Here is a 27,557-nt window from a genome sequence, read left to right as displayed (position 1 = left end):
TTCTTCAATTGTCTGATCATTCACACTAACATTTTGGCATGTGCTCATCCACCTTAGTATATACAAGGAAGGAGCTGCTTGTTCTCTTAACAAAATTAAACATTAGAAAATGTTTAATTTTGTGTCCAACTGCTGTCAGTACTACAGTCTCTTTCAAACACGTATCTGGCTAGGTCCAGTTGAAATGACACTATTTATTTTTCAAACTTCAATATCTAGACTATTTTTTAACTGTTATTGGGTCAGTGACTGCAAAAGAAATACTACTACTACTACTATTTTTTACTGGAACAATTCTTGAAATTTGCAGATATATACATGCTTCTCAACTACTTACTTGCCCCTGGGTAATTCTCTAATGATCAAAAAATGGATCCTCCTCTATGCACTGCAACATTGGAAAAGTTAAATATGCACCTTCTGCTGTTCAAAGAAATGAGGACCTCATAATCATTTCAATATTCAAATGAATGAAATAAATGTCAGCCTCAGAGGGATATTTACTGTATTTTTCCATGTATAAGACTATAATTTTGTCTAAAATCTTTAGACTAAAATTGAGGGTTGTCTTAAGCTAAGAAGAGAACAAAAACAAGTGGAAGGGAAAGCAGGAATCAAAGTGATCCTGCAAGGCTTTGTGCTTTCCCCTCCACTTGCTAAGCCCGACTCAGATTTCTTAATTTTGGATTAGAAAAGTGGGAGGCATCTTATACACGGAAAAAACGGTATGTGGTCATCTGCACCTCTTCTACTAAGATGTAAAGTAACCTTCCCACTTTTGATTCTTCTTTTTTTCTCTTTACAGTTTTTAAAATTACAGTGTTTTGTTTATTTTCTTTCTCCTTTGCCTTTATATAATCTTTGCTAAATTAAAAAAAACTTAAAATTGAACAGTGGAGCTATAGAATTATTCCACAGAATAAGCATATTATTCTGCTTCCTTCTGATATTGGGATCTCCTGACAAAGGGATTTGTGTACCATGCTCTGCTCTTCTATATAGTAGCTGAAAGTGACTTGCAGAACCAAAAGTTACTATGAAAGTTCATATTTGCTTACAAAGCTCAAAATAATTCAACTCCACTCTTTTGTGATTCTTCAGCCTTCAATCACATAGGAACCTGGCGCCAACTTGTACTGACTTCAGTAATGTTTAGTTCCCAAAAGCAACATTCCTAAGCCAAGAAGCTATTATGCACGTGTCCTTTTGTTTTCTATTTCTTGACCTGCATGCAATCTGTATGACTGCTTAAAAGGCATTTGTGCCAACATAAACTGCAGCTGAACTAAAAAAACAAAAACAAACAACTAATGCATTACCCTATTCTTTTTTACACTTTGAGAACATGTCCGAGTACATGCATATTCATTCAGAGACACAATCTACATTACAATGTTGTCAGAGAATTCCAAGATTGAATGAATTTATGCATGTCTCAACTTGCAAGAAAGGCATGGTAACTTACATGCTGTCATGTGTTCTCTAACATAACCAAATACCTGCTGTGACAGACCAATGGGTTTAGGGAGTCCTGCTCTAACCACTCAGCACACTACCCTGCTGATAGTGAGTGAGTCCAAGAGAGTTAAAGGTGGTGATGGCTAGGGAACCTGCCTGGTCCTGGTGCCTCCCAAAACTCCAGTCTGACCTGACCAAGCGATGCTTTCAGGGAGTTCCAAAACTTCCACAGTTAAATGCTTTAGATTCCACGAGGTTGGGGCTGGAATTTGCAATAGCTGAGCAGACTGTTGAGAACAAGATATTTTGGAGGTTGCTCGTAAGTCGAGGGTGACTTGACACCACATATCAACAACACTTTAGACTTAGCATTTCAAACCAAACCTGCAAAGTAGAACTGCCACCACACCCAGACTCCCAGTAGGTGATCAAGACAAGACCTGGTTTTAAGTACCACAAACCCTCTCAGCAAAAAATCCAGATGATTAAATTGAGACTTTTTAACATTTTATTAAATACTGTACAGTGAAAAATGCAAAAGTTTCAAAAGGCTTCAAAAAGGCATCAAAAGTATTCAGGAGCAAACAATGAATCGCAGACTAAGGCAACAGCAACACCAGAGCAAACTCAAAAGAAAATAAGAAAGCCAACTACCTAATATTTACACACTAGCATAGCATCAATATAGTCTCGGAGCATGCATAGAGTGCATCCCTCCCAGAATGGTATAATATGACAGCAACTGAGCATAACATCTCCTAAGAGAAACTAAGCCAACTAAATTCTGAACTTTTTATACCTTAGTTGTCACCTTCTAGACCTTGGTTTGTCCCCATCAGGTTTCAGGTTCCCTCAAATGTTCATGAAGACAAGAGCAGTTTCTACCCACCTCCCTTCACACGCAGCTGAAGTAAGTTTCCAATCATCACAGTACCAAGGAACAATCTGACTTAGCCTTGAAATCTTTGCCCAAAAGATAAACCACAGGTGGTATATCTACTCCTCTGTGGGCAAAATCTCTCCCACCTTTCTCTCAGCCAGCCATTCCCAGGTACTGAGAAAAGCCTAAATTTTCCAGAAAAGTCCTCAATCTATGTTTCCTCAATTTCTTCACACCCATAAAACCCAAATCACATCTATTTCATAAGCACACAAAGACAGTAAAAGGTCCCTTTGTAGCAATTGAATAAAACAGAAGACTGTCCCACTCAACTTGGTTCAGTAAATCTCTTAAATTAACTTTGTCCTCGTACATTAGAAATCTAGATCTGGTACGATCATTACCAAACAAAATGGGTCTTGATCCAAAGCAGGCTTGGACCAAACTAAAAGGGTCTATGGGCAAATTTTTAATGAGAACAGAAAGGGACAGAATACATCTGGTGGATTTTCAGCATCCTCTCTTACTTGATTTGCTCTGAACTATTACAGCCCAAACTAGTAAGTCAAGATTATTATTAAGCTGGATGAGGTTGATTCATTAACTCCAACAGCAATGATGTTATACTATCATGCTGTATCACGCAGCTATTTTGCTAAAGCTAAGTAGATTTCAAAACTGACCAATTCCATGAAGAAAGATTCAATATAATATTTGCATGAAAAGTCCCAAGTTTCATGATGTACGAAAATTTATACACCAGATAAATTCATGCTTCTGCAATTATTGTAAGTTAACATAAAATGCACAGCTTTAGATTGGTTAATAGAAATATATTTTGAATGATATAGTATTAGTTGGACTATGTCAGCAATTTTGCCCGTTATGCTTTGGATAATGTGGGCATATGTGCATGAATAATGCTAACTAGTAGAACTGTGCCAAAGATGATTATTCAGTACTTAGTCAACACTGAAATGTAAAAGAAACAGGCTATTTTAAAAAGGGGGATATCCAAACAGAAGACGACAGACTGACAATTTAATCCTAAACACACTGCTTTGAAAATAAACTCCTTTTACACTTTATGGCTGTTTTAAAAGCTCACATGCTTAAAACCAAAGTGCCAATTAACCAAAATTGTAGCAGTCAGCTGTCTTATAAATATCATTTGGCTCCAGTATAAGCAATAATTCATTAAAGGACAACAGAAGTCAGGGAACATCAGACATTTTAATCATCATCATCATCATCATCATCTTAGAACTGCAAAGCTGGAAGGGACCCTATGGAGTGAGTCCAGCCCCTGTCAAGGAGGCAGAGTGGGGAACTGAACTTCCAATCTCCTAAACCACTGAACTATATGTGTCTCTCGCTGGTGTGATGTGTTCAGTTTGGCTAGATATAGGAGGGGAAATACATGAACCAAATCCTCCCCTTATTACAAGTATGATTACACTTTCTAGGAATAAACCTTAAGAAATATAAAAAAATAACACACAGCACAGCACTACTGCTAAGTACTGAGCAACCCAATTTGAAGCTGCTGAAAGTAACATAAAAGCCACAAGGGTATTGATAGCATTGCTAATCGATAAAGGAAACTGCTGGCTTTCCACGAATTTCACTCAAATGCTTTAACTTCCTTTTAAGGAGAAAGGTGGGATAAAAATATTTTAAATAAAGAAAAAAATAACTCAAGTAGGTTCAAAAATAAAGTATGCAAAATATAAACTATGTAAAAAATAAAGATGATCAAGAAATATCTTAAACTGAATAAAAAACAGCCATTTAGCAGAAGCAAGAAATGCTATAACTTAACAGCGAAGCTCCAGTGCCATCATCTGAAGCAAATAAACGTACTGTATCTCGATGAAAGCTCAGAAAAGTTACTTTCTTTGGCTAAAACTCCAAAAATTTCCAATCCAGCACAAACACACAGTAGGATTTGGAAACCAAAGTTTGACATTCTACTTATATTAATTATTTTGCCTCTCAAAATTGTGCTACTGCATTTATATATCATTTCAAATGAAAATTCTTTATTATAAAATAACAGCATTAGCAATTCAAAGTGAAATGTATGCTAAATATGCAATAGTAATATTATACATCAGATATTACAAGGCAATGGAACTGTCCATCATTGAAACAGTTTTTTTAAGACAGATGGAACAAATAACTTTACTGTTAATATTTGCTCTACCAACAAATAAAGGATTAACGAAAGAACTAGAAGGCAATGACATAAAACATTATCCAAGTGCATATGTAATGTTCTTTGGATGCCAGACTAAATCTCAATTCTGGGGGTGCCAGAGCAATTCAAAAATTCTTATGGCTTCTTCTGTAGAACAGGCATACTGTATTGGTCAAGTTTTTATCAAATTATTGGTTACAAGATTAACAATCACTTAACAAAGTGATTCATTTTAAAACACAGCCAGAGGGAAGGAAGAATTCAACAGTACCTATTAACCTTTGCACTCAAGGAAGATGTCCATCCCTCTTAAATGAATTCGAGAGTCAGCATTTATAAACTGAACACAGGGTGGATTATACCTTTATTTGGCCACTAAGAATTACTACCATAAGCAAGTATTTTACCCCAAAAACCCCTCATCAGGCTGAGAAGGTATTGACCCACCCATTCCTTTGGATTCTGCATGAAGACTCTCTTTCCTTTTTTGTTTAACATTTACAAGTCTTCTAAAAGTTGACATATCCTGATTAGAGATGGACACAAAACCAACCAGAAAGTTCATTAAAAAATCACTGATTAATTGGTTCAGGTCGATTCAGGTTCGTCAAAACTGACAAACTAAAACGAACTGAACCAATGAACTTTTTAACCAATTTAACCAACTACTGTACCTGGTTTGTTTGCCTCAACTGTCCCCACAACCCCCGCCCCCTTCCCACTGCCTCTGTCATCTCCCTACCTTGTGCTGTTGTCTCCTCCTCCTCCACTGTCACCATCTTCAGACATGGTTGCCAGCTTCCCTTCCAGGAGCTAGACCTACTGTCTCTGTGCATAACGCCCCCCACGCCTATAAGCTGACAGGCATGGACAAGCACAGAGACAGCGGCTTGGCTTCTGTGGGCTGGGCCTGCTTTCTCTGTGCATGTGCCAGGGTCCCAGCTGATCAGGGAAATCAGCTGGGATGAACGTTATCTGGAAACTGTGTGGCCACACAGCACCAGATCAGAGCGACACAGTGCAGGATCGCCCATCTGCAGCCGGCCCAACAATGGAGGAGGAGGAGGCGGCGATGGCCAGCCCAGATAAGGAGGCAACAGAGCACTGGGAAGGGAACAGACAGGCAGCAGAGGGACTGTGGGGGGCTTTCCCTCCCCGAAGGTACAAACATTTTTTTAAAAATGGACCAGTTTGTGGTTCATTTTTTTAAAGTTCAGAACTACCATGAACCAACATTTTTCTGGTTTGCACCCGTCTATAATCCTGATATTACACTTGAATGTTACCATCATTATTTTATAATCACAACTGATCCTGACTAAGGAATACAAAGCAAAAGTACACATAGTACAAAAGACAGAGCAATAGCAAAAGAAAAATTTCAGATATTGGACAAAGCAAAAATGACTTCTTCAGATCTCTCCTATCTACCTCATTTAACTATTCCTCCATGAGACAGCAACTCCATAAAGTATTCTGTTCACCATCAGATTTCCACCAGTCATAAACCATTTATAACAGTTGTTCCGAGATGTTACCAGACCACAACTTCCATCATCCAAGCCAGCATGGCCAAGGAATCAAAATTAGGAAGCAATTATATATATTTTGAATTATACACAAGAAAAAAAGGAGGTGAAGCACTGAAGTCAAGCAGCAAAAAGCTGAAGAGAAAAGGACTCTCCCAAGTGCCTATATTTATCATTTAACAGCCAACACATTTTAAGATACTATTTCCTTCCTCAAGCACAATCACTATACACACACACACACACACGTATACATACATACATACATACAGACAGACAGACAGACATACAGACATACAGAGACAGAGAGCTAAAGAGAGAGAGCTATACAGTATATAGTTTTTAGCAATGTTTTGTGTGTGTGTGTGTATTGCTAAAAATGTAACTTTCTAGGAAAACTTAACACTACTGTACTTTGCTGCATATGCCACAAAACTAAAATTAATGCTAAAGAAAATTTAATTTTTATTCCACCTAGTGTATTTTGCATGTTGCATTTTTCACTAGTAAAAATGGCTTCCATGTATAAAAGACTTAAGTGTACACAAAAAATAGTGTAGAAAAGAAATTGTAAAGGAAGGTGCTCTCAGACTAGAAGACAGGGCCTTGAGAAGCAAAATGGTGACCAGAACCGCAGCAATGATTATAAATTTTGTATACACAATTGAATAATTTCCCTAGTTAAGTATGAACAGTTTACATGAAGCTAAACCACACATTACTTATGCGATGAGAGAGACAGCTACTGTTGCTTATTTTAAGATTTAGCCATTTTAAAATAGCACAAATAAAAACACCAGAAACAGTCTATGACATTTTATAGCCCATCAGCTATTCCTGCAAAAAATACACTGGCCTGCAAATACAAATAAATACAATAGCTTCTCCACCCTCTAATACTAGTTTAATAATTCACTTAATAGTTAAATACAATGCTGCCTATTGTTGACATACTATAATTATTCTTCAGATCTGAAGCCAACGATCCATGAGTATAGAAACCAGCTATCTTGAGGTCTGATGGAGATCTATATGCCAACGTGTTTGTTGTACCTTAGACAAAGCAAATATTAATGTATCCCCAGAAATACATCTTTGCCTTTCCTGATCTTCAAAATCCCCGAACTAGAGCAGATAAGAACAGGTTACTTACCTGTAAACATGGTTCTTTAAGTGGATTCTCTATGAATACACACTGATGGGTTAAACAGCGCCTGCGCTGGTTCCTCTCGGAATTTTCCAGAGCTATGAGGGAAAAGATACAATGTTTGAGTTGCCCTGCACTGCGCAAGTGCAGCCCGCCAAAAATCCCCAGTTCCATGTGCCCGCACATAGAGAGAGTTGGACCTCAATCAACAGTGACGGGCAGGTGGGGAGGTTGGGCGGGTCGTGTGTATTCATAGAGAATCCACTTAAAGAACCATGTTTACAGGTAAGTAACCTGTTCTTCTTTAACGTGGTTCTCTATGAATCCACACTGATGGGTGACTACCAAGCTACTTACAGGATGGTGGGCCGTCACTGCAGCAGTGATGTAAGGATAGCCCTCCCGAATCTGGTCTCATTCTTGGCCCTGAGGTCCAGTCTGTAGTGCTTGATGAAGGTAGACACACTGGACCAGGTAGCTGCTCTACATATATCGGGGATGTCTACCCCACGCAGCAGGGCCGTGGATGTAGCAACAGCTCGTGTAGAATGAGCCCGCAGGTTTTCAGGGAGAGGTTTGTGCTGCAACTCATAGGCCAACGAAATGGTGGAAACCAACCATCTGGACAGGGTCGACGTCGAAGCAGCAGTCCCTTTACGTTGGCCATAGTAACACAAGAACAGTCTCTGGACTTTCCTGAAGTCCTTGGTCCTTGAGATGTAAAAGGATAATGCACGACGAACGTCCAAACAGTGGAGCGTACGCTCAACATCTGAAGAGGGTTCGGAAAAAAGAGTAGGCAGCAACAGAGGTTGGTTGACATGAAAGTCTGACACCACCTTGGGCAGGAAGGAAACATCTGGGTGTAACACTACCTTGTCCTTGAAAAACTGGAGGTAAGGGGAATCAGCCCGGAGAGCCGCCAATTCACTAGCCCTACGGGCAGAAGTGATTGCCACAAGGAACAAAGTCTTCAGGGATAAAAACTTCAAGTCACAGGTAGCCATTGGCTCAAAGGGAGGACGAACCAGTGAGTGTAGTACTGTCTGTAAAGACCACTGAGGTAATGGTCTTCGCACAGGGGGTCTCATGTTGGTGAGACCTCTGAAGAAAGCTTTCACCGTTGGATGGGAAAACCATCTGGAAGACTGAGATCCCTTGGGTTGAAAGGTTACAATGGCTGAGGTGTATACCTTTAAGGTAGACTTGGTTAAACCAAGATCAAACAGGTGCCTGAGATACAGTAGCAATGTAGATAGAGAGACGGGAGATGCTTGTAAACCCCGTTCCGTAGTAAATTTGAGAAAGCCTTGCCACTTGTGTTGATAGAGGCGGATGGTAGAAGGCTTTCTTGCCTTGTCGAGAACTTCCATTATTGACGGGATATCCTCCACGCTGTCAATTGGAGGGAGTCGAGGTCGGGATGGAAAATCGACCCCGAGTCCTGAGTTATTAGGTGAGGAATGAGAGGAAGCTTGACCTTGTCGATTGCTGTCTGCAGAAGTAGAGAGAACCAAGGTTGTCTGGGCCACCAAGGTGCAATCAAGATTGCTTCTGCTTGCAACTGGAGGGCTCTGACTACTGACCTCTGAACCAATGGAATGGGAGGAAACAGGTAGAGAAGGCCCTTGTGCCAAGGGATCATGAAAGCATCTCCCAATGATCCTGGGCCCCGTCCTGCCCTGGACGCGTAGCGGAGACATTTCTTGTTGGAGTGCTTGGCGAACATGTCGATTGTCGGAGTTCCCCATCTGTGGCAGAGTTCCTGAAAGATCTCTGAGTCCAGTTCCCATTCGTGGTTTTGAGTGGGACGGCGACTGAGCTCGTCTGCAACGATGTTGTCTGTGGTGGCTATGTGGATAGCTACCGGGTAGATGTGCTCCTGGTAGCACCACTCCCAGAGATGTATGGACAGGAACAGAAGGGACTTGGATCTCGTTCCTCCCTGCTTGTTCACGTAAAACATCGCTGTGGTGTTGTCTGTGACGAGCTGAATCGCCCTGCCTCTCACTAAAGGTAGGAAGGACTTCAAAGCCTTTATGATGGCTAGCAGCTCCAGATGGTTGATGTGCAAGCCCTTCTCCTGAGGGGACCACAGAGCGTTTATCCGATGACCCTGGTTTGGACCGTCGAGGAGTGGATTGAAGAGGGACAGCAGCCAGATTTGAAGTGAACGCATCTTGAGGCGAGCATGGGACAAGGTCGCCGTCGTGGAAGCCATGAGGCCCAGTAGATGTTGTGCAAGGCGTGCTTTTACTCTTGCTCTTGGCCTGAATTTCTTTATGGCCTTGTGCAACTTTCTGATGCGTTCTGGAGGCATGAACATCCGAGCGTGCACAGAGTCTAGCCTCGCTCCGATGTAGTCCACCACTTGAGATGGAATGAGCTTGGACTTTTCGTGGTTCACGGTAAGACCTAGTGCTTGTAACGTCTGGAGAACATACTGAGTGTCCTTCAAGGCCTGATGTTTCGAGGTCGAGACAATCAGCCAGTCGTCGATGTAGGGAAACACCTGGATCCCCTGAAGGCGCAGGTATGCTGCCACCGGAGCCATGCACTTGGTGAAAGTCCTGGGTGCTGTGGAAAGGCCGAAGGGTAAGGCCACAAACTGAAAAATGGTGTTGTTGAAAAGTAGACGCAGATATTTCCTGTGGCTCTTGTGTATGGTGACATGGAAATATGCGTCTTTTAGATCCAGGACCACAAACCAGTCTCCTTGCCTCAGAAGATGGATGATGGACTCTAAGGTCACCATCTTGAACTTGCGTGCCTTGAGAAACTTGTTGAGGCTTCTCAGATCGAGGATGGGACGGAGTCCCCCGTCCTTCTTCGGTACCAGAAAGTATCGGGAGTAAAAACCGTCGAGGACATCCTCTGATGACACCTTCTGGATAGCCCCTTTCTGAAGGAGAGTCAGGATTTCCTCCTCTAGGATCGGGTCGAATGATGTAGGGTTGACCTGTCCTAGAGGAGGCAACCTTATAAACTCCAGGCGGTGACCGGAGGTGATAATGTTGAGAACCCAGATGTCGTTGGTGATGAGAGTCCAGTTGTGGAGGTAAGGAGAGAGGCGGGTGGTGTGGGAGGCCGGCAGTGGAATGGCCGGGGAGTCAAAGGTACTGTTTCTGTTTTCTTCCAGGTGCTTTGAAGGACTGCCTCTTACGGGACGGCTGGGACCTGAAAGCAGTAGATGAAGAGGAAGAAACCTGAGGCGGGCGTTGGGAAGAATTGCCCCCATAAGGACGGTAAGTACTGGTGGAAGGTTGTTGGTAGGACTGGGTGGTGTACTTTGGACGCCACTGAGGTTTGGACTGCCTAGGTGGAGGTTGGACAGAATATGACTTAGCCGTTTTCTTACTTTTATGTAAGTTTTCCAGGTTCTCATCAGTATTCTGGCTGAAGAGGCCTGTGGCATCAAAAGGCAGATTTTCCACTCTAGTTTTAATGTCCTCAACAATGTTGGCTGAGCGCAGCCAGGCATGCCTCCTTAAAGTGATAAGGGAAGCAAAATTCTTGGACGTGGCCTCTGCTACATGGCGGGCAGCCAGTCGTTGATATTTGGATAATGTGAGAGCTTCCGCATGAGTGTCCAGACAGAGCTGTCTAATGTCGTCTGGGGCCATCTGAAGGGCTGGAAGAACCCTAGACCAAAGTTGTTTCTGGTACGCGCCCATAGCCACCAGATAATTCACTGCACGCAGAGTAAATGTGGTCATAGAGTACATGCGACGTGCCAGAATCTCCAGCTTCCTTCCCTCCTTGTTGGTTGGGGTAGGATGACCTTTTGAAGGAGTCTTAGTAGAGCTAGACTCCACTATTAAGGAGTTAGGTGCGGGATGCATTACTAGGAAAGAGGTGTTGTCACCATGGATCCTATAGAGATTCTCGGTTCTTTTCGAAATCGAGGTAGCATTGGCAGGGTGCTCCCAGAATTCCTTAATAAGATCCATCAGTTCAGGTATGAAGGACAAACTGACTGGATGTGTACGTTCGGCCTCGATATCCCCGAAGATGAGATTCTCTTCTCTTCTCGGGGACTGCTCAATTGCAAGTTTCAAAGCCTGAGCCATACGGCCAACCATTTGGGTGTAAGAAGAAAAATCTTCCGAAGGAGAGGATGGTTTCAAGTTCGCTGCCTCTGGAGGCAAAGGTTCCCCAGGGATCGGAACTTCTAAGGACACCTCCGACTCGGTGTCGTCTTCCGCACCGGAGGATTCCTCTCCTGGATGCTCCTCCTCTGAGTGGTATGGAGAGGATGGAGGACGAGGTACTTTCGGCCCCGAAGGTGTCTTTTTCGGGGCCGGAGGACACTCCTCTGCAGGTCGTCGAGGTGGTACTACAGGCGGTGCAGTCGGGGCATCCGTCGGCGCCGTAGGCTTACCGGAGCCTGTTCCCGAAGGTCTATTCGGGGACGGGGTTCGACGCGGAGAATGTGACCGAGAGGATGAGGAGTAAGAGTACTTAGATCTCTTTCTTCTATGTCTCCTATCTCTCGAGGTGGAAGAAGACTCAGTAGAAGAATCCCTTCTTCGCCGTCTCCGGTGGGACCTCTTCCGACCCCGACTGTATTCTGAGTCGGACGGTGAGGAGTCCCTTCGGCGTCGGTGGCCTCGACGGTGCCTGCGTCGATGACGGGGCTTTTTCGGCGATGGTTCGTCGTCGGCAGAGTGTGAAGCTGGACGCCGAGGGACTGGATCTTCGACCGGCTTGGTAGGTCGACCCCGTGAGGGGGGAGAAGATACCGATCGACCCGACTCCGAGAGGAGTGAAGGAGATCGGGTGGTACGCCCGGTAAGTATTGGGCTGAGCGGTATGCTCTCGGCGCCGGCAACGAGCTTGTCGAGCTGGCTAACCGTAGGCGATTTTCCCAAATCCACCGGAGGCGGTTGGCGAGGTGGAATGGGGGCGCCTAAGTCGGAGACCGAATCTCGGTCCCGAGAAGACTCCTCAAGGAACGGAGAAGGCACCGAAGCCGAGACAGGTGGAACGACCAGGGTAATCTCCTTGGTCTTCGCCTTCGTTTTCGATGCAGCCTTGGACGGACCCTTCTTCGTCGGTGCCGAAGCTGAAGAAGAAGGAACATCAGATGAAGACTTTTTTCCCGTAGGCAATTTCTTCGATTTTCCTTTGGAAACCTTCGTGGACACCTCCTTGGATGTCGAAGGAGGGGAAGAGGAGACCAAAGTAACCGAGGAACGAACAGTGGAGACCGACTGAACAGATTCCATGTCCGACGGTTGTGAAGCTGAGAGAGTGCGGTTCCAGAGAAAATACTTGAGGCGTTGCTGACGAGATTTTAGGGTCGCCTTGGTAAATTCCTTGCAATGTTTGCAAGAAGTGGGTGAATGGGTCTCACCGAGACAGAAGAGACAGAGAGAATGATGGTCCTGGAAGGGGAGCTTCCCGGAGCAAGCAGAACAGCGGCGAAAAGGTCCCTTTTTCGCTGACATAAGCCAAGCGTTGAACGAACGGTAGAGAAAGTCAGTAATTGAAGAAATCCTGCTGGCGCGTGGCGCCTCAGCAGGAGGTAATAGGCCTCAATCAGGATCAAGCGGGAAGTGAAAGTACTCGCAATAAGCACGCCAGAGGCAAGGGAAGGTCAGCCGGTCCGAATTCAGGGCAACGGAGATGCGGATAGACGATAGGCAAGCCAGGTCAAGACCAAAAATTCCAAAAATAGCGAAAGGAGAGTAAAATCTCAAGAGCTCTAACCGAGAGGTTCCAACTCCGCGGGCGGATAAATGGAACTGGGGATTTTTGGCGGGCTGCACTTGCGCAGTGCAGGGCAACTCAAACATTGTATCTTTTCCCTCATAGCTCTGGAAAATTCCGAGAGGAACCAGCGCAGGCGCTGTTTAACCCATCAGTGTGGATTCATAGAGAACCACATTAAAGAAGGATTGATTCAGAACTTTTGTCATGAAAAAGCATGTTCTCCACTCCTTTACTATAATAATTTTGCTAGCTTTACAGCAGGAGTGAGCACCTATGGTCCTCAGGAATTTGTCAGACTGTACCTCCCAGCTATGCCAGCCAATAATGAGGAGCTGCTGCGAACTACAGGCTGCAGGTTTATTATTTCTCATTTATACATAAACCATCAAAATTTGCCATGTTGAATGGACCACCATTAGTTGGTGAGCCTTCCTTCTGTGCTTGAAGCTTCGGAGTTGACAAGGATTATTGAGCAGCTGCCTAGCGAACTGTGTCCTTTCCCTTGGTAGGAAGACTTGTGTTGTGTGGCAGCAACAGGGCCAAGATACTTAGGCACTTCGGCCAACATAGGTCCAAAACACCACTCTCCTTCTTTCTGCTCCCAAGCAGGAGGAGGAGGCCAGGGAAATGGGGTTTCCTTGGCTGCTGCCAGTACACACATCTGAACAGCAGCCAAAATCAGTATACACCATGCTATTTGCCCTGAAAGAAAGAGGGTACAAGGGCTTACCATGTTGCTCTGGTCAGGAGAAGAAACAATCACAATTTGCATTGGTAGCCACAATTCTTTGCTTGACTACCAAGGCCAGCTAAAAATTATACAACCTGTAGAAATTCAATAGCATTTAGTTTGGGGAAAAGAGACCTAAGCCACTGACTGAGCTATCCAAAAAAACATATGTCTGTACTTTAATGATAACTACTATCACACAGCAAAATCGGGATGTCACATAATTACCACTGCACCAGTGTAATATCATAAAGCCATGAAATTATATTTAGATTCCAGGCAGATCAAAGTAGCCATTTAAAACTATGATGCTGAACTTACACCATATTTGCATAAAGCTACTGCATTTTAAACATGCAACTGAAAGGACACTGACTCTCCTTCTCAATAAAAGTGAAGTTAAATGAGAGATGCAAATTAATTTTGCACTGGATTATTAACTTATTAAACTGTTTTAGCTGATGGACACATTAGTGATGTGAGTATCTGTTGAGACTCCACTAACAAAGAGTATGTGCTTATTTCTTCCCTGTCAGTCTCACAGAGCTCAGAGACTGACCCAATGTACAGAAAAATCTTTATGGCACAGAAGAAGTAGAGAACAAAGTTCTGCATATTTTAGATAGGGTTTAAATAGGTTATTAAGCTCTTAAGACTTGAGAATAACTCACAGCTGTTTTTCCCATTGAAATAGCATACCAGCATGCTCCTTCTAAAGTTATACTTCAGATATCTCAGTTCTTAAACTGGTTTGTTATGAAGTATGTGATGCTACAGTTCAAGAAAGTGCTGGACATTTCCTCAGAAATATTATGTACTGTCTTTCTTTGCCCTGTCTAAGAAAGGGAACACATAAAGCATACTAAGGACCATAAAAATAATAAGCAGCCGGAAAATAAAACTACAGTGGTGCCTCGCTTAGCGACGTTAATTCGTTCCGCAAAAATCGCTGCAGAACGAAAACGTTGCTATGCGATATTAAAAAGCCCACAGAAATGCATTGAAACCACTTCAATGCGTTCCTATGGGCTTAAAACTCACAGTTGAGTGAAGATCCTCCATAGCACCACCATTTTCGGCGCCTCTAAAGCGAGGAATCCGTCCCTAAACACAGCGGGCGGCCATGTTTTTTCCCCGGCAGCCATTTTGAAACCACCAATCAGCTGTGCGAAAATGGGGGCTTTGCGATGATCGCTTCCCTGCGATCATCACAAAGTGAAAATACCCCATAAAGAACATCGCTAAGCGATCGCTTTTGCGATCGCAAAAACAGCATCACTAAGCGATTTCATCGCTAAATGGAGCAATCGCTAAGCGAGGCACCACTATTAAGGTAAGAGAAACAAAAATGTTTTTAAAGATCCATAGAAATGAATCACTCTGCCAAAAGGATTATGCAGAAGTATAATAATACCAAACCATACAGTTAAACTTTTAAAGACCAAAAGCTATCCTGGACAGACATTACTGCATGCTTCCATAAATAGGCAATGGCCAAAGTCGTGTTGCTTAATGTAGTAAATCACACTAAAGTAGCCTACTGAATGAATTGAGATAAGTCAATCTCTGCATAAGTCCCATTGATGTAAATGGGCCTGCATTATAACTTACGTTAGCACAGCTATAGGATTTTGGCCTTTATTTTAGATTTGCATAGTTGCCCTTCATTCATATCAAGGTCGTCCAAATCTATCTGAAAACAGACTCAGTGGAGATCAAACCAGGAGTATATGGGTAAATTGTTTCTAAATTAACAGGTCATGGTTTGAAATCAGCCAGAAAACCAAAGTAAAACCACAATTTGTCTGCAAATGAATTGACAAGTCACAGCTATTGGCCCACCTCTACCAGAAGTTCCTGTGTTACAGAAACAGGAAACCTAAGTACAGAATACTTCACTGCAGATGGAAAATGAAAGCAGTCAAGCAGCTCAAACCGAGGCTTGGGTTCCCAACTACGTGCAGTAGAAAACTTGGTTTAATCTAATGTCTGAATTGAATAATAGTATTCATTCAATTGAAATATAATATAAAATACTGATTAGGCTATTTTGGACCAGTCATCCACTTAGATAACTATTCCTTTAATCTGGCTGGCATTTCCTTCCAGAAATTTAGTATGGAATTCAACAGAACAATGTTTTATTTATTTATTTATTTATTTATTGGACTTATATACCGCCCCACAGCGCTACAAAAGCACTCTCCGGGCGGTTTACAATTTTTTAATTATACAGGCTACACATTGCCCCCCCAGCAAGCTGGGTACTCATTTTACCGACCTCAGAAGGATGGAAGGCTGAGTCAACCTTGAGCCGGCTACCTGGGATTTGAACCCCAGGTCGTGAGCACAGTTTTAGCTGCAGTACAGCGTTTTAACCACTGCGCCACGAGGCTCATGTTACCGGAACCCATACCAGATTTGCCCTTTCAACCATTGCCCCAAAGTCATCCTGCAAATATGTAGCAACCCTATATTGATTCAGTCTGCCCCGTCCATTATGACTTGCATAACTTTTGCATGGCCTTTTTCTTTCGACTTGTAACTTGACTCACAGTGCTAAAGCACTCACTGGGCAATTTACAACATAATTATGCAAAGATGCTTCCCACCACACTACCTGGAACATTCTCTTTGCAAAACATATGTTCTACCCCAATGCTATTATCTATTCTGTAGTTCAGTAGTTCTTGTTATCTCAGAACAGACTTACAGTGACCCTAATGTGGCTTTCAAGGTAAGCGAAATATTTAAGGACCGGCTTTACCAGTTCTACTTCCCCAGTGAGTTTCCATGACTGAGCAGAGATTTGAATCCAGGCCTCCTGAGTCCCAGTCCACCACTCTAACCACTACATCACACTGGGTATCAGTGGCACCGCACAATAAATAGACTTGAGCTCTTTCACAAAACAGCCAATAATAAGAGATTAAGTCTATTTATTGTGCGGTGCCACTGATACCCAGTGTGATGTAGTGGTTAGAGTGGTGGACTGGGACTCAGGAGGCCTGGATTCAAATCTCTGCTCAGAGGAGTGTGAAAGAAGATTGTTGAGCCTGAGATGCATTACAGACTATTTAAACCTCCATTTATCTCTACCAGCACATTTATATACAATATAGTTGGGGCCTGAGATATAAAAGTATCATACAAATCTCCCCGGTACTTAAAGCCATGAAGAAAACAATTATAGCCAACTTCTGGTAAAGCAGCATAATATCAACTGACAAACCATTCTCGTCTCCAAAAGGTTCCCCATACTCTTTGCTTTCCAGAGTTATTTGACCACAAAGTGTTTAAAAAAACACCTTGAGAGAAGGCATTTAGTAATTGCTTATGGAAGAGGTGAAGACACTCTGGTTTCTTAGATGTTCTGGACTTTCAGACCCCAGAATGGATAACAGTAAAGGATAACAGGAACTGACACCAAAACACATAGAAGATCATAGGCTTCCCATCCTTGCATTTTACCAACATTTGCTTCATCTTCACTTCACCAGCACTACCATAGTTTACTATGTTCATTTGCAGAGACTACAAAGTTATTGGACTGCAAATGACCTTTAATTTTGTAACCTAACATCGTCAACAACACAACATACAAAAGTACTGTTTGTGTCCAGTACACGTTGCCCTGTAGCACAAATATGGTTGTAAACAAATGCTTTCCTTGCAATTAAAACAATTGGTTTAGCATTAAAGTCCAACATACAAGTTAGCTCATTGCTCTTTAATGCTATTCTCCCCAGTGACATACTTTTGATCACTGTTTTCACAAATTGAAGATTTCTATATGTTACATGGAAGATTTTCAAGGGATGTATCTTTAATACCATTTTGTTTTTGGATTTTATTTTTTAAATGGAATTTTTTCTAAAAGAGAAATTGCCACCGTAGTCTGAAGAGCCATTGATCCCAGTACCAAAGAGCAATATCTCTATGAAACCAGACCATACCGCACTGAAAAAAGAAAAAGAGGAATAACCTTATTTTTTAAAATATTACAACTAAAATACAATTAAAGTATTACACATACTTAAGGTAAATTGGTGGATGGGAACTAGAGAGTCAAGAAGCAGTAAATGGATAATAAGTAATGCAAAAGAAGCAGTGATTGGTCAGTGGAACACTTGCCCTTTGTCTGGATGTTGGTGGCAGCAGGGTCTGAGAAAAATGCTCTCCGTGATTGCAGATCATTCCATTTTCTCTTGAAAAGCAAAGAGGGCTAATATTGGTCCAATAATTTACATGAAGAGGAGAATCAAAACTTACCACTACATAGAAAGCTGGTAATCAACCTCTAACCTTCCAAAATGTGTTATTTGCTGGTATTCATGTTTTGGCTTTTTATCTACATTGCCAATCTAAGCAGTTATAACAATAACTCTCTAAAGCTTTTAGAGACCTTAAAGGGTCTGGATACAACCATTACAGAAACCCAACAATTTATTAATTTTAAAAATTGCTCCTAGGCAAAGAATGGCAGTTTAACATGAGAATCTAACAATACACAAGAGAAGGTAAAAATACTCTGTTTCATGAGAGCTAAACACTTAATGAAACAATTATATAATATGAATAATATAATATGAAACTACTATATAAAATAGTAATATATTTAATGTCAAAAAATAAGTCAGCTAGTACAGTGGTTCTTAACCTTTGTTACTCGGATGCTTTTGAACTGCAACTCCCAGAAACCCCAGTCAGGACAGCTGGTGGTGAAGGCTTCTGGGAGTTGCAGTCCAAAACTCCTGAGTAACCCAAGGTTAAGAACCACTGAGCTAGTATTTAGTTTGGTTGTGTTGTATATTTAATATATATTATTTTCCACTTAAAAACAAATAATAAAACAATGAAACAGTATAAATATACTACAATACTGTATTGAAAATTACAACACTTTACAAGATAGAGATGCAATGTCTTAATTAATTAATGATTAAGGAAAAAAGGGTAAACAAATAAACCTTTACTAAATGTTAAATTCATGCGATTGTCAATGCCTGAAAAGAGGGCAATCCAGGCTGTAGGTGGCAATCAATATTGGCAGTAGATCTATACTATTTAAACATATCCAAAGCTAGGTGTTCCCAATTTCTAAATTTAATTCAAGCACATACACTGGAATAATTAATTATCGCCACTTTATACCAAATTCTTGATTTGTGTGAAGACTGTATTGCACAAACTTCAGCCATGATGAAACATACCCCCATATATAGGAATTAACTAGTAGAAATTTGTATAGAGGACAAAGCCAAAGCAAGTATAATATTAAGCTTGGACTTAAGCAGGGTAGTGTGCTGATGGAAAGGGAAGAAACAGGAAAGCAGGTAAATGAAGGAAAGAAAAAGTACAACATACATTAAAAATGCTGGGCATAACTTAATTACATAATTACCTACTACATAATATTGCTGATTAATATCTCTTTAACTTGGACAAATTTAGACATTAAATTAGGCACAGAAATTTCATTAAACTAATGTTCATACCATCTATTATTAAGAGTACAATTAAATAGTAAACAGATACTAATCAACTGTACAGAGCAATCCTTATACTTCATTGTTTGTTTATTTATTATTTAATATTTATTTATTGGATTTATACCCCACACAATCTGGCAACCAGGCCACTCTGGGCAGCTAACAACAAAACAACACATGATAAAAATAAAATAATACATTCAAACGAATACGATAGCCAACAGGATCAATTAAAAGAGATGGCTATGAAGATGGTTAAAAGGATGATGAAAGGGTGGTAAAAAGGGTAGTAAAAAGGGAGGCTGATATCTCAAAAATGTAATGTTCAGGGAAAGCCTGGCAGAAGAGCCAAGACGTCAGTGCTCGTTTGAACCCATTCAGCGAGAGGGACAGGCAGGGGGTGACCACCAAGAAGGTCCGGTTTCTTGTTCTTTCCCTCAAGGCCTCCTTTGGGGTCAAGGCCCTCAACCGCCCTGTCTGTGATGAACGGGTATCACGAACAGATCTGGCTGGGAGCAGGCATTCTGATAGGTACTGAGGTCCTAAACCATTTAGGGCTCTGAATGTTATCTTCATAACCTTGAAGTCAATGTGGAAACAAACCGGTAGCCAATGAAGGGTGACCAGAATGGGGGAGATGTGCTGGAATTTCTTTACCCCACGTATTAATCCGGTTGCCGAATTTTGGACCAGTTCAAGTCTCTGCATCAATCTCAAGGGTAGCCCCACGCAGAGAGCACTGCAGTAGTCTATTCTTGAGATTACGAGTGCATGAATCAGCATCTTGAGCGCCCCCACGTCCAGATAGTGATACAGTTGGGCAATCCTCCAAGGACAGAAATGGGCTGACCAGACCAGAGATGCCACCTGGGTTTCCATGGTGAGATCCGGGTCTGGGCAGATGCCCAAGCTACGAACCTCACTCTTCTTGGAAAGAGTCACTCCCCCAAAAGAGAGGGAGTTTCCCAACCCGCTGAAGCCAGGGGTGCCCACGTGCAAGATTTCCATCTTGTCTGGATTCAACCTCAGTCCATTTGCCCTCATCCACTCCAGAACAGTCCCCAAGCAGCATTCGAGGGATGGAACAGCATCAACTAAGTTGAAAAAAAGGAGAGGTAGAGCTGGGTGTCATCAGCGTACTGATGACACCAAACCCCACAACTCTGGAGAACCTCACCTAACGGCTTCATATACATATTAAATATTAATTGTTGGAAGGAGTTACGATGTAGTAGAGATGGCCCTCCGAAAGCCTCCACCTGCAGAGAAAAGATCTGATGGAGCAGAGTCCACTACACCAAGCTTCCTGCTGTGACTGGGCAAACAAGAAAATGCCACTAGAGATGTTTTCATGTACATTAGCAGGTGGAGCATTATATGTACAGACTGTAGGCAGCAGAAACTTTAAAAACACTGGTTCCAAGGGCTGCAGATCCCCAAGTGACTACATTTTTGCCCCCTCCCCCAGTTATGCTACCCATAAATAACATTGTGAAAACAGGGAAGAGTAGAATCACCTGCCACTTCATCTTCCAATTTGGCCAGTGCTAATCATGAAGGCTAGGGATGGATTAGCAGACGTGCTTCTCTGCTCTCCTTTGATCCCATCTTGACTCACTCAACCCTCTGCTAGGCTTTTACAACCTACTGACTCCAAACAGCATTTATATACAGTTATTTCACAGATGGTCAATTATTTTCAAAGTATATAATCCACCTTCCAATGTTTACGCAAAACAGAGAAGTCAAACATTACAAGTGAGAGCAGGGAGCATGACAGAGCATATGACAGTGCATAATGGAGCAGATAAAGTGCCCTAGGTTTTCCCTTTTAAGAGATCCACTTTGAGCGAAGGTTTATTGACTAGTGGGAGTGCTTCCAAAAACATACTAAAAAAGGGAACTCCTGAAAGCATATTACAGTACTTCATTCAGGAAGAAATGCAGTTAAAAGTCTTTAGCTAATTAAAAATTATTCAGCCCTTCAGTTTATCATCTGAATAAAGGACCAACAGATTTATTAGATCATTGCAGTCCTTGAGCTGTGCAGCTTGCCTAATATCAAATATGCAGAGAAAATAAAAATTCATTTATGGAGGCTGATGAAGTAAAGGTTTTGTAAAGCACATAGAGTACACTCTAACCATGACATCTACATGAGAAAATGCCTTCTCAGCAAATTGCTTTAAGACCCTATTATTGAGCTAAACATCACAGCCCCTTTGAAAATAAGGTCTACCAGAGTTTTTCAATATTAGTATAACTTGAGGATATCTTAAACTTACACTTATAAATGTTATGTAAAAAAATATTTTGCTGTAAATGCAACTTTTGTTATGAGCTAAAGGCAATGAAACATTTAAAAGAAAATAAATGCATGCCCTTATTCTTCTCTATTTCTTAGCAATAAATACTCGCATATCTGCAGAAGTATTTGATGTCATGAGCAAAATTCAAATGTTAAACTAGAACTGTAGTTATAAGGCATTGATTTATCACACTTGCATTGATTTAATAGGTCTAGCCAAGACTGACAACAGGATTTAGCTCCATACAATTATTACTGAATTATACAACATATGTTTCTGACTTTGTGAACAGGTGCATACTCTGGCAGTACAGAAGTAAGTAGTGATCATTTATTCATTTATTCATTTATGCAGTTTCATTTTTTAAAAAATTAATTTACTAATACATAGACAGCTTACTTCTAGTTTCCACTGAAGTTACTATGAGTCATCTGAGCAGATTTTTAAGCTATAGAAATCAGGACTTGCAATAAAACAAGTACATCTGCTTTTCTCAAGGATATTATAGCAAAAGGGGTAAATCAGGATATAACATTCATCAAAAAGAGGCTTAGATTTCATCTCATTTACAAGATATGTGAATTGATATATTAAACTGATAGTAAATCCTAAAACATGAGCACTAAAAACAGTGAACACAGGGCAAATTAGCTCATAATCTGTTATGAAACATTTTAATTAAACTGTGTACAAGAAACACAATGCTGCCTATTTCATATGGTTGAAAGGAATTTTACAAATTATTTGCCTTGTAGCACAAAGGAATTTTTCATGTCTGATGCCCTTCTGAACACAACATTAATATCAATGTTTGTAAGCCAAAGGGACATTTGATACAAATGGATTTTATACCACTATTCTACGATGGCTGTTATCTCAGTAATAAGAGATGAGCTCTCGATTTTCAGATCGTGTCACATAGAAGATGGTCACAAACCTTTTTTATGTGGATTTGACACAGATCTACTGGTGGGGGAAACTGTACATTTAACATCCCCTTTTCCTGGGTTTACCTGTCAATTTTTACAGTGCCGTCTCAAAATAGTCATCTTAGAAGTTGGGGTTTCCATGCAGACAGCTTCCACAATAAAAATAAACGAGGGAGCCCTTTGAATTAACCACAAGGAATAGTAAGGTATTATGCAGAAGTCACTCCTTTTTGAGAACTAGTGATTTGTTGTAGTTTTGTGCACTGAAGTTGCCTCCAACTTAAGGTGACCCTATGAATGAGCAGTCTCTAAAATATACTGCCCTCAACAACCCTGCCCAGCTCTTGCAGATTCAAGCCTGTGAGTTCCTTTAAAGTGTCTGTCCATCTCATATTTGTTCTTCCTCTTCTCCTGCTGCCGTCAACCCCAAAAAATTAGAATACAAATATGAAAGTTAATGTATACTAAGCTATGTAAAAATAGCTTAGTATACATTAGTTATTAGTTTGTGAGCTTCAAGTTTTCATAAGCTCAGGTGTGTTGGGTTACAGTAGGTCAGAGCAGTGAATTTCCATAGTATGAACATCACTGCATTCATACAGAACTTGACATAAATAAATTACAAGAGGATGACAAAAAGACTTAAGTTTGTAGTCTGAGGATTTAGCAAGTCTGGCTGTCTAAATTTTCTTGGACTGCAACTCTCATTATACCAGTGTAGTCAATTTGACAGATGATCCAGGGCTGTATGTTGCTTGCCCTAGTCTAAAAGCATAAAATAGATAATTGTGAAGAGATTTCTGATGAACACATTGTGGTAACCCAAAGATCACCACACTAGTATTTAATCAGGAGAATTTCCTAGTTATTACATTAAAATAAACTATCCAACAAGTTTAATGCATATTCCTCTCTACTGTCCTCAAGTCTACTTACTGGACAATACTGTTGAACAATAATGGAGCTAGAATACAGTACAGTGTTATCTCCATCGAGCCAAGCAATACAGAATTGTTCCAACATCAATAGATTACTATAGAAGTTCTCAGAAATATTTGCATTGTTAGTGAAAGCAAAATTATTCTACAATCCAATAAACAGCAATCTTTGTTACTATCGTATAAACCAGTGGTTCTTAACGTGGGCGATAATGCCCCCCAGGGGGCGATTTCATTTTTCAGGGGGGCGGTAGAACAAAAAGGGGCGGTGTGGGGGCGCTGGAGCAGAAGGGGGGCGGTAGGGGGGCACTGGAGCAAGCCAAACCTGTGAAGATGGCTGCAGCCTTTTTACAGTGTGCATGAATATATATTTTCCTCCAATTTTAATTTAGTTTCAGACTTTTTGTCTTGAAATTTTTAGTTCCTGCATTTGTTTTTATGCCCTTTTTATATTTCTTTTTGCGTCTTAAAATTCACTTGCAACTAAATCATTAAATGTTACTTTTTGGGGGGCATTTCATTTTCTTGGAATTTAATTTTTTTTTCAGGGGTCATTGGATTTAAGTGTCTTAAATAAATAAGTAAGTAAGTAAGTAAGTAAGTAAGTAAGTAAGTAAGTAAGTAAGTAAGTAAGTAAGTAAGTAAATAAATAAATAAATAAGATATCATCACCGCGGGGAGGGGGGCGATGATAACTTCCTCAATGGCTCAAGGGGGCGTTTCTTTCAAAAAGGTTAAGAACCACTGGTATAAACCCTGTGTGTACCTTGGCAAATAGGAATTCAAGATGAACTCGTGTAACCCTGAACAAATACATACATTTCCTTACAGTGAACTGGCTACAATTTAGACAAGAGATTTCAGTGAAATACTTCCACATTCACCTGATGCACTCATGAACTCTTCCCACCAACAACTCCACCCTAGCCATGCCAAAGTAAAAGTTCATCTCTGCACCAGTCTCCCAACACAGATATCTTACTAACTGCTACTTGCAAAGAACAGAAGCACTAGAGCTTGAAGCAATGCATGCATATGGTAATATTTAAATGCAACAAGTTGTAGTCCACAGCTAGGATGGGTTAGGTTGGTTGGAAGCCTGGGTACCAACAAGTCTGTAGGATTATAAAAAATGCCTTCAGTAGCAGCCATACAACTGTACATTGACTTGAAATTACTGATTTAAGAAGTTGCATGTATCTAGCTGCTGCTCATTTACCATTTTCAACAGGACAAATTTTGAGGGAGAAGATTTAGTGTAAAACCGCTTCACAATTTGCTCAGTTTTACCAGGGTCCAGAAGCAACACAGTATTAATGTCTCATAAGAACATTATCTAGTCCAATTAGTAACAATGTAACCATCTGTGTAGTTCAAAAGAAACATATTCTACTAAAGAAGGCAGATTGTGTCCAATGACAAATTCCTATGAATCAAAAATAATATTTTCTTTGAAAATGATCATAACCACCCATGTTAAGCATACTTCAGTGACAGCAAAAAGTAATGTGTCCACTTAACCATAACATACTACATACAGTGTATGACAAATCAGTAAGTGTTCATGTATAAAGTAGTCAAAATCCTTCCTTAGCTGGAGATATATCATTAATCGCTTTTACATCTTATGTAAAATGAAGCCTGTGAAGACACCTTTGCTTCCACCTGGCTTGTCACTGCAACTGAGGAACTGGAGATCTGTCAGATCTTATCTTAAAGAAACGAAGATGTCAACTATAAAATGAATTAAGGACAGGCAACAATGGTCTAAATGGAATCATTTTCTCCGGTATTTAATTACCTTATACAAAATATTAGAACACTGACCAAGATTATAATAGAAGGTTACCCTGAATAAAATTTAAAAGTCTGACAAAAATTGTAGAGGATAACATTTAAAAGAGTATCCAAGCTTCTACCTAGACTTTATCCTAAATCAGAAAAGCCCAAATATGGAAACTACAGGTAGTGCAGAATGCGGTGGCCAGATTACATAGTGGAGTGAAAAAATACCAACATATCTCACCCACTCTGGCCGCATTGCATTGGCTGCCCATCAGGTTCCGCATCGACTTCAAAGTGTTAACGCTTACGTATAAAGCCCTAAACGGTTTAGGGCCTCGATACCTGGTGGAACACCTACTCCCACCAAGATCTACCCGTGTCACTCGTGCAAGCCAGAAGGTGAGGCTGAAGAGCCTAATGCCGAGGGAGGCCCGGAAGGAAAAGACAAGAAATCGGGCCTTCTTGGTGGTGGCTCCTCGCCTCTGGGACAATCTACCTCATGAGATTAGCATGGCTCCCTTGCTGGGTATCTTAAGAATCAATTAAAAACATGGATGTTTCGGCAGGCCTTCCCATCAGATAATTCCTGACGCCCTTTTCTTCCCTTTCCTATTGTCTCTTCTATCTTGTTCTATGTTTTTGTTATGTAAAAATTGTTTTATAAATAATATATATATACACACACACAGACAAACACACACAGAGTATGTATATATATTATTTTATGTTGTTAGCCGCCTAGAGTGGTCCTCATCCAGATAAATGAAATGAAATAAAATAAAATAAATAAATAAATACAGCATATTGTTCCTGAAAAACTAGTTGCGCTCTTGAAAGTCGAACTCTTGTCTATTATTTTAAGGAAACCATTCTAAACTGTATGTTCAGGTGTCAATATGGTAGCCTTTTCTCTTCTATCTTCATAAGCACCTCTAGCTTTTTATAAGAAGTTACAATACATATCACGTTTCAATGTATGCTCTATGCAAGGTTGGTAAATGTACATCAGCATGCAATATTGCTAAGCGGTTACATAACCTACAGATATATAGAAAACATGGCTACTAAGTTTGCTTATGTATTTGTTTTGTTACATTTCCCACACTATCATAAGTTAAGGAGTTGCGGCAGATTCCCAAGAGCAATTCAGAAAGCAATGTCAAGTGTGAAATTTTTGCTTATCTTGGCAAGGGGAGGGTATTAAGCATCCCAGTGATGAACACCATGAAATTAAAACACAAAGCACAGCCTTAAAAAGGATTAGGCCACTTGTTTTGAGGAGAACAGGAAGTGTCTTGCTACCATTTCTGATAAGAACGCATTGAATCCCGAGTTTGCCTTCAGAAAAAGAAATGCCTTTGAACATGTTAAAAACTTTAAAAACAATTAATTTTTTTTTAAAAAAATTAGAAAACAAGCCTGTCTTGACCTGAGATAAACGCTCCAAGATAAAACAGTGGGATTTCAGGAGAGTCCCCGAGTGGGGCTTATCCCAGAAGATGTATGTGCAAGGATGAAGAAGGTCTAGCCTTGCGAAAGAAGGTCTAGCCATGGGAAGAAGAAGGCTGAGGAAGAGCAACCGTCACGTCCAAGAGGCGTATGAAGGAGACCTCGACTGGTCACGGGTAAGGCGAGGGAGAGAGAAGCTAGCTGCCTGTCCGTTCCTCCTGTGGTAAGCAAGGGGAGGGAGGGAGGGAGGGAGAGACGGCGGGTGGGGAGATCCTGAGGGAAGATGAGCCTCGGAGCCCGAGGGAGGAGAGGACGGAGCTGGACCTCCAGGGAAGGGAGGAAACGTAAGGGCTGAGGTCAGGGCAGCGAAGGGGAAGAGCCGGCGGGCGCTGCTGACAGCTGAGCGCTACGGAAGGGGAGCCAAGCTGCCACTGCCTCCGTGGATCCAGCGAGGCTCCTTCAGGTGCCCCCTCCGTAACCGGCCTCTGCTCCCGCCGCCGCCCCCCCCCGAGCCCCACTGCGGGTCCCACAAGCAAAGAACTTGAAGGCGGAGGAGAGGAGACCGGGGGAGACCGCCGAAAGAGAGAGAAGGAAGGGCGGGCTGTCGGGCTTACCGGCGTCCTGCTTTCCTCCGCCCCGCGACCGCGACCCCTCAGCGTCCTCCCCCTGCCGGAGCCCCCACCACCATGGTTGCAGCCGCGGTGCTTCACGTCGCTTCGCCCGTCCGCTCGCTCGCTCGCTTTCTTTCTTTCTTCACCCGCCCCCCCCCCCTTTTGGTCCAGCTGCCGCCTCCAGCCCCTGTCAGCAGCGGCAGCCGCGGCCCCCGCAACGTAACAAGTCGCCCGCCCATTGGGCAGTGGCCCGCCCCCAACAAGCGCCGCGTTCATTGGCTTCCGTACCTCGCCCGGGCGCGTGCTGGCTGGGAAGAGGAAGGAAGGGCGGGTTTTCTCTCGCAGCGAATAGGAAAACTCCGTCAGGAGAAAGAGTCCGAAGGAA

The 27,557-nt window shown here is 41.8% G+C and overlaps 1 protein-coding gene across 5 annotated transcripts in view; it reads right to left on the bottom strand.

The window, feature by feature from the left end:
* HYCC2 (hyccin PI4KA lipid kinase complex subunit 2) overlaps nt 1-27,313 on the bottom strand; it is a 55,828-nt gene extending 28,515 nt beyond the window's left edge. For 3 of the 5 annotated variants that reach the window (XM_072978905.2, XM_020811766.3, XM_020811767.3), the window contains exon 1: nt 27,176-27,311. The gene's annotated coding sequence lies outside the window, so the exon portion shown is untranslated. Of the gene's footprint in view, nt 1-27,175 lie in introns of all 5 variants that reach the window. The other 2 variants (XM_078379798.1, XM_072978893.2) reach the window with 1 other exon arrangement.
* Between the last annotated feature and the right edge of the window lie 244 nt (nt 27,314-27,557).

Source organism: Pogona vitticeps, chromosome 1 (assembly GCF_051106095.1).
Source record: "Pogona vitticeps strain Pit_001003342236 chromosome 1, PviZW2.1, whole genome shotgun sequence".
NCBI lineage: Eukaryota > Metazoa > Chordata > Lepidosauria > Squamata > Agamidae > Pogona > Pogona vitticeps.
Note: the sequence above shows the minus strand (reverse complement) of the source record. Positions and strands in the feature narration are given on the sequence as shown.